At 44.5% G+C, this 13,630-nt stretch overlaps 1 long non-coding RNA gene across 1 annotated transcript in view; it reads right to left on the bottom strand.

Moving 5' to 3' along the window:
- Positions 1 to 2,220: 2,220 nt before the first annotated feature.
- The window catches only part of LOC147996545 (uncharacterized), a 39,182-nt gene continuing 27,772 nt past the window's right edge, over positions 2,221 to 13,630 (bottom strand). Inside the window, exons 4-5 of the long non-coding RNA XR_015672564.1 lie at positions 5,841 to 6,032; positions 2,221 to 3,526 (exon numbers count right to left, since the gene is read on the bottom strand). This is a non-coding gene — a long non-coding RNA (uncharacterized LOC147996545). The remainder of the gene's footprint in view (positions 3,527 to 5,840; positions 6,033 to 13,630) is intronic.

Genomic DNA, 13,630 nt, shown 5'->3' with positions numbered 1-13,630 from the left:
AGTTCCCTTTGGAAGTCTTGGATGAAGGTACTCATTTGCCTTGCCAATGGGAGCCATCAGCTCCCAACTTCCAAAGGGTGGAAGGTGCTGGCCTGTGAAAGCCAGGTCCTTTTTCTTGACCTGGGAAAATTCCATCAGGCTTGCATGAATTATTTTCCCCCTTGCTACCACAAAATAACTGACAAAAATAGTTGAAAGAGGGGTTTATGTTGGCTCACAGTTCGAGGTACAGGCCATCATGGCAAGACCAACATGGAGGTGGTATTATGTGGCAGCTGTAACACTCGGCCCACAGTCCGGAAACAGAGAGGTGGATGCTGGTGCTTGTCCTGACTTCTCCTTTATATTCAGACCTGGATGCCAGCCAAGGGAATGGTGCCGCCCACAATCACAATGAGTCTTCTCATCTTAATGAACTTGTTCTAGAAACTGTATTATAGACATGCCCAGAAGACTCCCTTTGTCAACTTCTCTGCTAATTTCAGAATATGTTCTCTGGACAACCAAATCTATAATAGCATTGAGAGAAGTCTGAGAAAGCAGGTGCTATACCTCTGAGGTTTGGGGCTGGCTCACTGGAACTGCGGTTTGGCAGCGTTGACTTATCAGTGGTGGTGGATGGAGGGCAGATAACCCTTGGAGGAAAGATAAAGAACATTGTCGATTCTAACTGATTGGTGAGCTGAAATGGGAACTGGGTAGGAAGAAACGTACTGGTTAGTGAGATGATCAAGCATGAACAGATATTTAAAAAAAATAGCCTAAGGCCAGCAAAGCTGCCTCTCACCATTTCTAAGCTGAACTGATATTTCGAAAGAAGGTAATAACCAAGCAGAAAGCACTTACTTGGTAGTTAAATGCCAATGGTGACAGGCAGAGTGCTTCCTTCACAACCCTTTAAGATTTCTAGTCTTCAGGCAAAAGCCAAGACTTAACCATAAAACTACTGATCAAGGAAGGTAAGCTATAATGAAAAACAGAACCTTTGAGTTGTGGGAGTCTGGGTCAGTGAAACTCCAAAACTTAGAGATCCAATCCCTATGCATCCCTTGAAGCAGAAGAGACACTTTTCAAGGTGAGTATAACCCTTCAGCTTGTGGGTGCAACAGACCAGTCTCTCCTGCTTCCTTGGAATGCACCTTAGTTCCTGGACACCCTAACACTGTGACTAAGTTTTAGCGAGGTGTGGAAAGGGTCATGTTTAGTTCAATAAGGGAGCAAAGGGATCCTTTCCCAAAGGAGAGCACAGAACCTATCTGACTTGTTCCAACAGATTCGGAGTGAATGTAAGGCTATGCAGGAGTGGGGAGCAGGTGCAGCTATTAAGATAAGACTGAAAATTTTAACATAGGAGGACACATGATTTTACCATGGATGCTGAAGGATGGGGCCAATGGGTAGTTAGTAGGGCTCTGAGAAACAAGGGGAAACAGAAATGTCAGGATCCCAGAGCAGATGGTGGGAGGAGAAAAAGACTTGAGACAGGGGACGCATTCTAGTGGATCTAACTCAAAAGACTGGATGAGCTCTGTCTTAGGGTTTTACTGCTGTGAGCAGACACCATGACCAAAGCAAGTCTTATAAATAGGACAACATTTAATTGAGGTTGGCTTACAGGTTCAGAGATTCTGTCCACTGTCATCAAGGCAGAACATGGCAGCTACCAGGCAGGCATGGTACAGGAGGAGCTGAGAGTTCTACATCTTCATCTGAGGGCTTCTGGTGGAAGACTAACTTCCAGGCAGCTAGGATGAGGGTCTTAAAACCCACACCCACAGTGACACACCTACTCAACAGGGCCATGCCTTCTAATAGTGCCACTCTCTGGGCTGAGAATATACAAACCATCACAAGCTCTCTAGATGAGAATGCTTATGAGGAGACGCACAGATTACCAACACAGAATATTGGTAAGAAGGTACCACTGCAACTAGGAAGTTTTGTGACTACTTCCTCTTGAGATGAGGGCTTATGGTCATATACAGCCAACTTAACCCACAGCTAGCAATTACAAGCATTACAGGCTAAATGGCATTGCTGGGCCATCAGAGGCCAAGTAGGTGCCATTGTTGTATTGAGACAGTGCAGAGTACTGGTCAGGGCTCACCTCATGGAAAATTACTTGGTTGAAAGAACATAGATATCAAGGGGCAAAGTAGATAGGCATTGTCTTAGTTACTTTTCTATTGCAATACTAAGATACAAATAACACCACAACTTATAGGGAAAATAGTTTATTGGGACTCAGACGGTGAGTTCATGACCATCGCGGTAGGAGGCTGAGAGTTTACATCTTTATCAACAAGCAGAAGGCTTGGCCTTTTTGAAACCTCCTAAGGCTTACAGTTTCCCAAAGTGAGAGTCAAACATGCAAATCTATGAGCCTACGGGAGTCATTGTCCCTCAGACTACCACAGCCGACTCTCTGTTCCCCATAGGTGTACAGCCATATCATAACGCAAAGTGCATTTATTTAACCCAACTTCCACAGTCCCCATAGCCTTTCAGTCTCCAGACTGTTCCAAGTTCAAAGTCTCTGCATAAGGATATGAGCTCTCAGCTGCTGCTCCGGGGTCATGGCTGCCTGCCAGATGCCATGCTCCTGACAAGGGTGGTCACGGACTCTAGCTCTCTACAACTGTAAGTCCCAACAACCCCTTTCTTCTATAAGCTGCCTTGGTCACGATGTTTCTTCACAGCAACGGGAAAGTAACTGAGACACATCCCCATCGGTTCTGAGGAAGCATTCAAATGCATGAGCATACAAGGTCATTCTTCTTCAAACCACAGGCAGCCACTGGTTGCCATTGCTGCTGTTCAATCAAAGGGAATCAAGAACAAAGGATCTGGTGATTGTAAGAAGTCCTCAGAAAAAAAGTCACAATCTCTTGATTACTTTTTTTTTTTTTTTTTTGCTTTGCTTGTAACCTCAATGTTCCGAGGATGGAGGCATGAGTTTTGCAGTCTCCTGTATCCTTAGATGACCTCTAACAAACTCACCATGTAGCTGAGGATGTATCTGAATTTTCAATTCTTCTGCCCCCACGTTCTAGGTGCTGGCATTATATAGGCGTGTGCCAGGCACCATGCTCCATTTGTGTGCCGCTAGGGATTGAACCCAGGGCTCCTTGCATGTGGGTAAACATACTACCAACTTAGCTACATCAAACACTCCTCAGCGAAGGAGCTGCTGTCCCCAGGATGAGGAATTTTATAGTAAGAATGCGTGGTTGTGGTCCCCAGCTCATCCTCAAGGAGCCTCAGGGCCATATTCTTGCGGGACTCTATTCTAGGTGAAGTCAAATACCCAGCCATAGGGTTGAAGTCAGCGATGACACTGGAGGTCTGCAGCAGCATCCTACACGCCCGTGGATGACAAGGTGTAAGTTGAAGGAAATGTCCCTCAGGTCTGGCTCGTGGTCTAGCGCATGGTCTGGCTCCACAGAGTGCTCCGTCTCTCGTCCTCAAATGCGTAATGAGAAAGATATACTGGTGTTTGGTACAGTTCCCATACTGGTGTCCTCGCCTGTAGCAGAAAGGTGTAATGCTCAAACTTGGCAAGATACTCCCACTCCCAGGCCAAAGAACAAACCCCAAAATCACGCCACGTGCTAGCCCTCTTCAAGATTAAGAGGACACCGATATGGCCCCATCACCCCTCTTTGGTTCACTGTACTGACCCCTGTAATGCTTGACAGCCATCAGAGGATGACAGTGGGTTGTAGAAACTCGGCCTTCACTCGTCACAACTGCAGCTGCTTCATGAGGTAAGGTCACAGTCGATCAGGGAGGCCTGAAGTACTGACTGTTGATCCAGAAGGTATATACTCAATCAGGAAGCAGAGCAGAACAGGTTGACAATTTACAAATTGTCTTTCTAACCTGGATCAACTAGCCCAGCTGTCGTGGGGAGGTCTGTTATTCTGCCAAACACCACAGTGGTAAACTGGCATGATCTAATGGAGTCATGTTAGCAACCAGGCATGCCCATGGCCTGTGCTAGGGACCCAGTGACAACAGGACACATCATCTCTGGCTGCCAAGATGCAACACATTCCTACTATCTCCACAAGTCGTGCATCCTCCCCGTGCGCATGCGTACATCCCCTTTTAAAAGGCCAGTCTCTCCTCTTTTTGTTCTCCTTTCCCTCCACCCAGAAGCAGTCTCTGTATTTTCCTCTCCAATAAACCTCCCGTGTGAGATCCATTGCTTAGATCATAACACTCCAAGAGAAAGAAGGTCTTTGCTTGAGACGTATGCCCTCCAAAGGGTAAGAGAGTAAAAACTCAGAGGCATCCACATTTTTTGAGGCGCATGAATAGGAAAACAGACTTATTACCTTCCAAGCAAGGGCATGCTGCTTTATATTTACCGGTGACCATAAGAAGAAAGCACAACCCCTCCCTGGTTTCTGGGTGCTTATTTAGAGTCATAAATACTTCTCAGAGCCTGAAAGGTGACCTGAAAGGCTTTACAGAGAAACCAGGAAATAGCTCTACTGCCGTCCCAGCAAGCAGCCTTAAAAAGCCTATGTTTAGAGTGGTCACAATGGGAAAGAGCACCACATGGCCTTTGTGGGAGGGCCCAGCAGAGGGATCACATGATAGGGCCCAAGGTTTCCAGGACAGGAGTTTGCCTCAAACTCACAGCAATTCCCCCTCAGCCTTCTGAGAAGTAACTAAGACCCCCAGACTGGATCCCCGAAAAATCATTATAAAATGGTCATGGCTTTCATAAATGAATCAGGCTCCTTTCTCTCTCTCTCTCTCTCTCTCTCTCTCTCTCTCTCTCTCTCTCTCTCTCTCTCTATTTTTTTACTGCATGTGGCAGTCATCACTATTCAAATTACATTGTTTTTTGTTTACCTACTTTTCTTTCTCTTTACTGGAATGTTAATTTCAGAAAGGCAGCAATACATGGTTATGGTATTTTGTGCCTGAAAGAAAATGGGCCTATGGAAGGCACTGATAGATACCTCTCAATGAACAAGGTATTACACCATGCACATCTTTTTGGGTGGGTCGTCTTCTATTGTAAGTATTTGCCATGAGTTAATTAGTGACTTTGGGCAGCTCCATTTCCTTTTATCCTTTCCCTGTTGAAATACTGGCAGGTAAAATCTTTATGAATAGCATCTATTCCTTCTGTAAAATGGATTCTAGGTACCAAGATTCTAGGTAGCACCATTTTTCACACACAAGCTATGACTTAGTTTTCCTCGCTTTTGATTTAGGATGTCTTTGATATGTGATGGCTTTAGATGTACGGATGTTTAAATATATATGTTTCAGATTTAGCTGTCCTCTTGTCAAACTGGTTGCTCTGGCCCTATATAAAGACCTGACCTGGCCCCCTTCAACATGTTATGTAAGAAACACAGCCGTATCTAGAATGATACAACTGATTTCTCTTTTCCTTTCTTGTAAGAGTTTCCAAGTCAACCTTATAACAAGACACTTGATGAATTTCAGCAATGCATCTCAGTTGACCACATGGTTTCTTTGAGCAGCTCTCTGTCGAAGAGCTTTCTTGTCCACTCACATCATCTTCCTGGATGCATTTCCCTCTTACCTTTAAATCCCCTCACACTTAATCATACAGAAAACCTACTCATCTGCTTATGAAATGTGTGTCCTACATGCAGATACAAGCCTATACAACCTTCTTTAGGTTTTAATGTTTGTGACTCTTCCTGTCAAGGGATCCTTAGACTCTAACTGTAAAGCAGGAAGCCCTCCCTCTCACTCCTCCCTTCAGGCTACTTTCTTATACCAGGAGGGCCAAATGTGAGAGTCTCTCTCTAGCTGCATCTCGGGATGACACCAGGGCTATGCCTTACCTGCATTTGGTAAGTTGCATCTTCTGTACTTAATGTGAACTTCTTCCAAAATTTTATCCTGCCTTTCATCTCGGACCCTGTGCCGATGTTGAAAGATATAGGTGCGTTTATATCTCTGCTGCTTACAAACTTTGCCCAATCCCTGACCTCTCTGGTTCATTGCATCCTCTTCTGAAAAGCTTCCCCCATCTCCTGCAAAGGAAAAATACAACACGTGAATTAGCATAGTAGGCCCCGGTGGCAAACAGTAACAGTTCTTGCTGTATTGCATTCATATAAGAGGACGCTCGCCTCTGATGTGCCTGTAAGAGGTTTCCCTCCTTATTCATTTTCCTCCGCAGAGACCTCAAATATAGTTAACTCCTGTGAAATCTGCCTCACCTCCCTTCACTTCCCAATGGAGGCTTCCTTCCCACGGGTATTTCCAGGGTGTATCTTGTCTTCTTTGTTTCTAAAATCCTCTTCCTTTGCTTCCCCCCTACCCCCACCCTTCACCTATAGTATCATTGAATATTTTTGGCCATTCTGTGTTGTTTAAAATTGTTTGTTGACCGACTGACTCATTTTCTTGAGACAAGGTCTCATTGACATCAGGCTGCATTGATAAAGACCTGGTTATACTTATGTCTCTTTGTTGTCCCAAATCTAAACAGTTTATAATTTTTTAACCTCCTATTTAATTCATGAAGACAATAAACTGTTGTTTGGACTGATCTGGCAAGAATTATACTCGCAGTCTGGCATCCTTTTCAAAAATATGTTTTCTAAACTTTGCATAAAAATCTTCACTTCTAATAGTTTTAATTAATGCAAATAAATATGCCCCATGGGTTTATTCAAATAAGTGGATAATCAGATTCCCATCTTCCAGTCCCTTGGCTTCAGAATGAAACTGTCTTCAAAAGGGTCCTATCTCCACAGGATCTAAATTTGTGACTACTGTTTTTATAGTGCCCCTTCCTTCCACCCCCTTCTTTTGCCCTTCCTTACATTGCCCAACTCACAGAGCCTTGGTGCTCAGCAAATAACAAAGCCAGCCAGAGCACATGGGCCCAAGGCTGGGAAAGGAAGAGTGGACACCGGAGTTAGCTGTACTCTTGTGCTGACCAGTGAGACAAGCCGGGGACCTCAGCATAAGCACGAGTGCCATGTTGTATCTTCTAGTGGGCCTTTGTTGGGAAAGGAAGACACCATTTCTTTTCGCAATACATCCTGCTTTAGGACCAGCCCCCCTGAACTCACAGGCTCTCAGCTGGCTTTACTGATTGTGTTGGATTTTCCTGGTAAGCCATTTTATGTCAGTTCCTTGTATTGTCAATTACTCCTGACCAGTTATTACTAAATGTAGTTGACAAAAACAACAGACATTTATTTTCATAAGCCTTTGAGGTCTGGAATCCCATAATTTGACCCAGTGTTCCAAGCCATTCAGCATTGCTTTAAGGTCTTCTGTTTGTTAGAATCAGTTCAAGTCAAGGAGACTCTCCAGAAATCAGACTCTCCCTCCCCTCCCCTCTCTCTCTCCTGTGTGTGTGGTGTGTGTGTGTGTGTGTGTGTGTGTGTGTGTGTGTGTGTGAAAGAGAAAGAGTCAAAGAATCAGAGAGACACATACAGAGACACATAGAGACAGACACAGACAGGGAGAGACACAGAGACAAGAGACACATGGAGAGAAGGGGGAGGGGTCTGAGGTTTTTGTCATCAGTTGCCCACTCTCCAGTTTATTTTCTCAGACCTCTTCTTCTCTCCCTGAAGCTGGAGTTCACCCACTGGGTGAGACTCAATGTCCAGCAAGCTTCAGGGTCCTCCTGCCTCTGCCTCTCCATTGCTGAGAAAAGACATATGCTACCACACCCAGCTTTTTCACAAGGGTCTTCACTCTTACATTGGCAAACACTTTAACCACTGAGCCATCTCCCCATCCCAATGGCTGCTTTTTAGAGGGACTTTCAAAAACCATGTGGCCATTTAAAATAATCACATCTCCCCATTTTTTTCTTCCTGTCTTCTATTTTTAAGTTGGTGTTGGCAAGGATGTCCAAGTACATATCCAACACTCGCAGGGTTGAAGGGGAACTCTGTTTGTTAGAGGTCTTAAAAGACTATGCAAAGTTTATCTTTCAGCTACATTGACCTTAGTGTTTGGTTATAAAGGCTGTAGGCAATGAAAGAATTCGCTTTCATTCCCAGCTGCAGAAATGATTATTGCTTTATCATAAATCAATATAAGCTTCATGAAACGGCTTTGCATTGATTGATTTTTGCCTTCTTTTGCTTCTTTTTTCATCCTAGGATAGTTGTTTAGATGGTCAAACTACCATAACATCACTTAGATGAACCACGCTTGGGTTCGTTTTTAAGTCTGCCAATAACTTACTAAGACCATGTACTCCTAAGATCTTCATATCCAGATTAATAAATTAACTAGACTGTAAGTTTTTTCTTCCATCATCTGCACTTGGTTTAGAATCAGTCACTGACAGTGACACACAGGGACACTGTAGGGAGCAGACGAAGCTCTGAATGAGGCAAGTCCTGGGCGAAGGTGTCTTTCGACATAGACATGACTGTGACAATGATGGCGAAGACCCGGGACCCACAGGACAGTTGGCAAAGCTGTTGCTTACATAGCCCTGGCTCAAGAGAAATGGAAAGGCTTTTCTCCAGGATCTAAGACTGAATGTTAGAAATGATTGGTTAGTGGGTGAAACACTAGTACCTGAAGCTCCTCCCTCCTGGATGTTCACAGCCCTAGAAGACCCCCTACTGAGCCTGGCTTACCCCTTCCCTGTGCTGTACCTAACAAACACACTGAAGTTCAGGTTCCGGGTTGTGGGTAATGGTTCAAGGACCCCCTGATCTCAGCTTTCTGTACAGTCTGTGTCTGCCTTTATCCCCTCATTGCTCCTAGTCAGGGTTCTTGGACCCAAGCAAGCGGCAGAATATAAAGACATGTGGTAGGGGACAAAAAAGCAAAGTAAAGTAAAAAGTGTCTTAGACCCAATAAGATGGGCCATGTGGGGGGAAGGAGAGAACAGCACTGGCTTCCATGAATTGTTCTTTGACTTCCATGTGCATTTCGTGACACAAGTACCTCACACTTACATACAAATATATTGTAATAATTGTTTTGTTCATTTGTTTTGAGGCAGGGTCTCTCTCTATGTAGCTCTAGGTGTCCTGGAAGTCACATTATAGACCAGGCTGGTCTTCAACTCTCAGAGATCTACCTGTGTCTTCCTTTGAAGTGCTGGGATTGAGGCCAGGCACCACTATATCCTGCCTTAAAAAATAAATTAGGTATCTTTAATCAGGCTGAGGCAGGAAGATTACCAGGAGTTAAAGGCCAGTCCAGCCTACATAGTTTGCTTCAGACCAGCTTTAGATACAATGTGTCTCAAAGAAACTAACTGGGAAAGTGAAAGTCACCTCAGATTTAACACAATCTTGTTTTGAGGAAACAGCTTATGTTCCAAGACGACTTCTTGGGTTCAAGGGAAATAAATTGGTATCTGTGGTGATGAGAGGATGGGAAGGTGTCTGTCCCCATGGGCAGCTGCTGGACAGCTGAGGTGGATCAGAGATCCAGAAAGAAACCCCACATTGACCTGAATATCAAGTCATGTCAAAAACTCATAACACTGTCAAATGCCTTCTTAAACATGGATCTCTGGGGACTTTTGAGAAAGCATAAACTGTCATTGAGTCTGACTAAATATTTGTTCAAAAGAAAACAGAAGAAACCAGTCTTAATGATGCTCTTATTTACTGCTGAGGAAAGGTATTGGTCTGTTACTAACCAGTGAGGTGAGATCTGAGTATGTAGAAACCATGGAGGCTCTAATCTTTTTTTTTTTAATTTTTTATTAGATACATTACTTACATTTCAAAGGTTATTCCCCTTCCCAGTTTCCTGTCCATAAGCCCCCATTCCCTCCCCCATAGGAGTATTCCCCCTATTCATCTCCCTTATTGCTCCTCCCCCATATTCCCCTGCACTGGGGGTCCAACCTTGGCAGGACCAAGGGCTTCCCCTTCCACTGGTGCCCCAACAAGGCTATTCTCTGCTACATGTGCAGTTGGAGCCCTGGGTCAGTCCATGTACAGTCTTTCAGTAGTGGTTTAGTCCCTGGAAGCTCTGGTTGGTTGGCATTGTTGTTTTTATGGGGTTGCAAGCTCCTTCAACTCTTTAAATAATTCTTCTAATTCCCCCCAAGGGGGTCCTATTCTCAGTTCAGTGGTTTGCTGCTAACATTGACCTCTGTATTGGACATGCTCTGCATGTGTCTCTCAGGAGAGATCTATATCCCGTTCCTTTCAGCATGCATTTTCTAACTTCATCAATCTTATCTAGTTTTGGTGGCTGTGTATATGTGGGCCACATGTGGGTCAGGCTCTGAGTGGCCATTCCTTGAGTTGCTGCTCTAAACTTTGTTTCCATATCCCCTCCTATGGATATTTCCCCCCCTTTAAGAAGGAGTGGGAGCATCTGCATTTTGGTCATCCTTCTTCTTGAGCTTCCTGTGGTCTGTAGATTGCATCTTGGGTAATTTGAGCTTTTTGGCTAATCCACTTATCAATGAGTACATACCAAGTGTGTTTTTCCATGATTGAGTAACCTCACTCAGGATGATATTTTCTAGTTCATTCTATTTGCCTATGAATTACATGAAGTCATTGTTTTTAATAGCTGAGTAGTACTCCATTGTGTAGCTGTACCATATTTTCTGTATCCATTCCTCTGTTGAAGGGCATCTAGGTTCTTTCCAGCTTCTGGCTATTATAAATAAGGCTGCTATGAATATAGTGGAGCGTGTGTCTTTGTTATATGTTAGGGCATCTTTTGGGTATATGCCGAAGAAAGGTATAGCTGGTAGTGGAATGTCCAATTTTCTGAGGAACCTCCAGACTGATTTCCAGAATGGTTGTACCAGTATGCAATCCCACCAACAATGGAGGAGGGTTCCTCTTTCTCCACATCCTCACCAACATCTGCTGTCACCTGAGTTTTTGATCTTAGCCATTCTCACTGGTGTGAGGTGGAATCTCAGGGTTGTTTTGATTTGCATTTCCCTTATGACTAAAGATGTTGAACATTTCTTTAGGTGCTTCTCAGCCATTTGGCATTCCTCAGCTGTGAATTCTTTGTTTAGCTCTGAACCCCATTTTTTAATAGGGTTATTTGTTTCCCTGCGGTCTAACTTCTTGAGTTCTTTGTATATTTTGGATATAAGGCCTCTATCTGTTGTAGGATTGGTAAAGATCTTTTCCCAATCTGTTGGTTGCAGTTTTGTCCTAATGACAGCGTCTTTTGCTTTACAAAAACTTTGTAGTTTTATGAGGTCCCATTTGCCGATTCTTGATCTTAGAGCATAAGCCATTGGTGTTTTGTTCAGGAAAATTTCCCCAGTGCCCATGTGTTCGAGACTCTTCCCCACTTTTTCTTCTATTAGTTTGAGTGTTTGACGTGGAGGTCCTTGATCCACTTGGACTTAAGCTTTCTACATGGTGATAAGAATGGATCTATTTGCATTCTTCTACATGCTGACCTCCAGTTGAACCAGCACCATTTGTTGAAAATGCTGTCTTTCTTCCAACAGATGGTTTTAGCTCCTTTGTCAAAGATCAAGTGACCGTAGGTGTGTGAGTTCATTTCTGGGTCTTCAATTCTGTTCCACTGATCTATCTGTGGAGGCTCCAATCTTACAGATCTCACTTAGCAGCAGAGAATCCAGCCCCACCGCCTTTGGGCTAGCAGCAGGTGACTTCCTCACCCCGGAACCTCATTCATTAGAGACCCTGCATCAGCTGCTGCTTTAGTTCACTTTCCCATGTGTAATAAGATGCTTCAGAGGCCTAACTTGCCGAAGAAAGCTTTCCCTTGGCCACTGGTTTTGAGGTTTCAGTCCTTGATAGGTTGGACCCATTGCTTTGGGCCTGTGGTGAATGCAAACTTCAGAAGGAAATGCTCACCTCACCTCAGTAAGGAAGCAAAGAGGAAGAGGAAGGGGCTTTCAGCACAGCATCCTGTGGACCTCTGTTCAGCCTCTTGTCCCCGCCATGCTGGAGGCCACGCCTTCAGCCACGTACTTTTGGAGAACACTGTACGATTCAACTCTACTGCCTGCTCTCTCCAGACCCTGTGGTTCCACCCTGAAGAAGAATCAGGCGGGAAGTACAGACAGCAGCTGCGTCTCCATTTTCTAATCCATCAACAGGAAGCCATTGAACAGCCCACGTTAGTGTTCCCAGCACTAAGAAGCCTGTTTGCTGTCTCACTCCCATCCCTCATTCCAGTTATTTGCTGCTTTCTCTGATTCTCTGCTGATTTGACTAAGGACCGGCCATGCTGTGTCCTCAGGGTGACTAGAGTCCAATGCGATTTCACGGTGGAAAATCCTAGTGGCTTTTTTTTTTTTGTACCCTTTCTGTTTTACACCATATCTGGTGGCTCTAAATGTAGGTTTTAGAAACCAGAAACACCTAAGTACAGGAGCCTGGATGAATCAAGAAGGCAAAAGCGCATTTCCTGGCAACACCGATTCCCCAACAAGACATACTTCTGAAGAAATGAACCTACTTCAGCGTCCTTGGTGCTAAAGTGAATCTCCAGCCCCCACCCCCCTTTTTTTCTTATTTTCTTTTTCTTTTTTCTTTTCTTTTCTTTTTTCTTTTTTTCTTTTATGGTGCCTGCTAGGGTTATTTCCCATCTTTGAAAGCCAGAGCCCTAATGAGCTCCGGGGGGACAGAAGTCTGTCAATCATAGAACACTTTTCAAGTAGATCGTCTCTGCCCCACCAGAGAACCACAAGGCATGAAATAATTAGAAAGCCCAAAGTAACTGCTCTGTTTTACAAGAGCAAAATCCGCTTGTGGATCATTTACATAAACGTGTCACTTCCCATTACAGTTCTAATGTCAGCTGGGTGATAATCGCGGGCTCGCTGGGGGAGGGGAGGGCAAGGTAAGCCTTAGCTCCGCATTGGAAATCCGAGGTGCGCATGTGCTGCGCCTTTCCCCGCCCCCCACTTTCCTGGACTACTGAATTAATGCAAAGTATCTTTTCTTCTCCATTAAAAAAAGAAAGAAAGGGGAAAAAAACTATTCGTGCTGCTATGGCAGCAGACCCTGTGCTTAAGAGAAGAGAGGGGGGGAAGCTGCATCAAGCTATTGTTAATGGAGAATTCACTTTGAGAAGCATTTCAAAGCGGATCCGACTGGGGAAAGAATCGTGTTAAATATTTGCTATGAAATATTTATAAGAGCACAAAAGCAATTGACAAAGTTGCCTGGGGAGGGGGATCAGCGTTTCTCCTCATTTTGACTTCTTACAGTGGGGTTTTAAATTCTCTAGGGAGCACTTAAATAAGTGCAAATACGTGGGTGATGTGTGTTCACGAACGAGTGTGTGTGTGTGTGTGTGTGTGTGCTCGCGCGCGCACACACACACACACACACACACACACACACACACACACTCGCACACATATGGTTGAATGGGTTGATGGGATTTAGACCGATCTGCATCTGAATGCTGTTTCCCAAATACAGCAGCAATAAGAGGTCGCTGAGGACTTGTCTTGATAATTGCATCTGAGGGAGCTTGGCATTGATGCCAACAGAGCAAGACACCCCTGGACTGACCCAGGTGCCCCGGGGGTGAGGCTGGCAGCCATTTTGTGGGGAACGCTAGCCTCATACCTACCTCTAGGATGGGGATGTTCCTGAATCTTGCCCCTTAATTGTACCTGCACGATAGTGGCCATAGTCGATGTATGCAGTGAGAAAGC

Source organism: Rattus norvegicus, chromosome 2 (assembly GCF_021556685.1).
Source record: "Rattus norvegicus strain SHRSP/BbbUtx chromosome 2, alternate assembly SHRSP_T2T, whole genome shotgun sequence".
NCBI classification, from domain to species: Eukaryota; Metazoa; Chordata; class Mammalia; order Rodentia; family Muridae; genus Rattus; species Rattus norvegicus.
The sequence above is the reverse complement of the archived record's forward strand: the minus strand, read 5'-3'. Positions and strand labels throughout refer to the sequence as shown.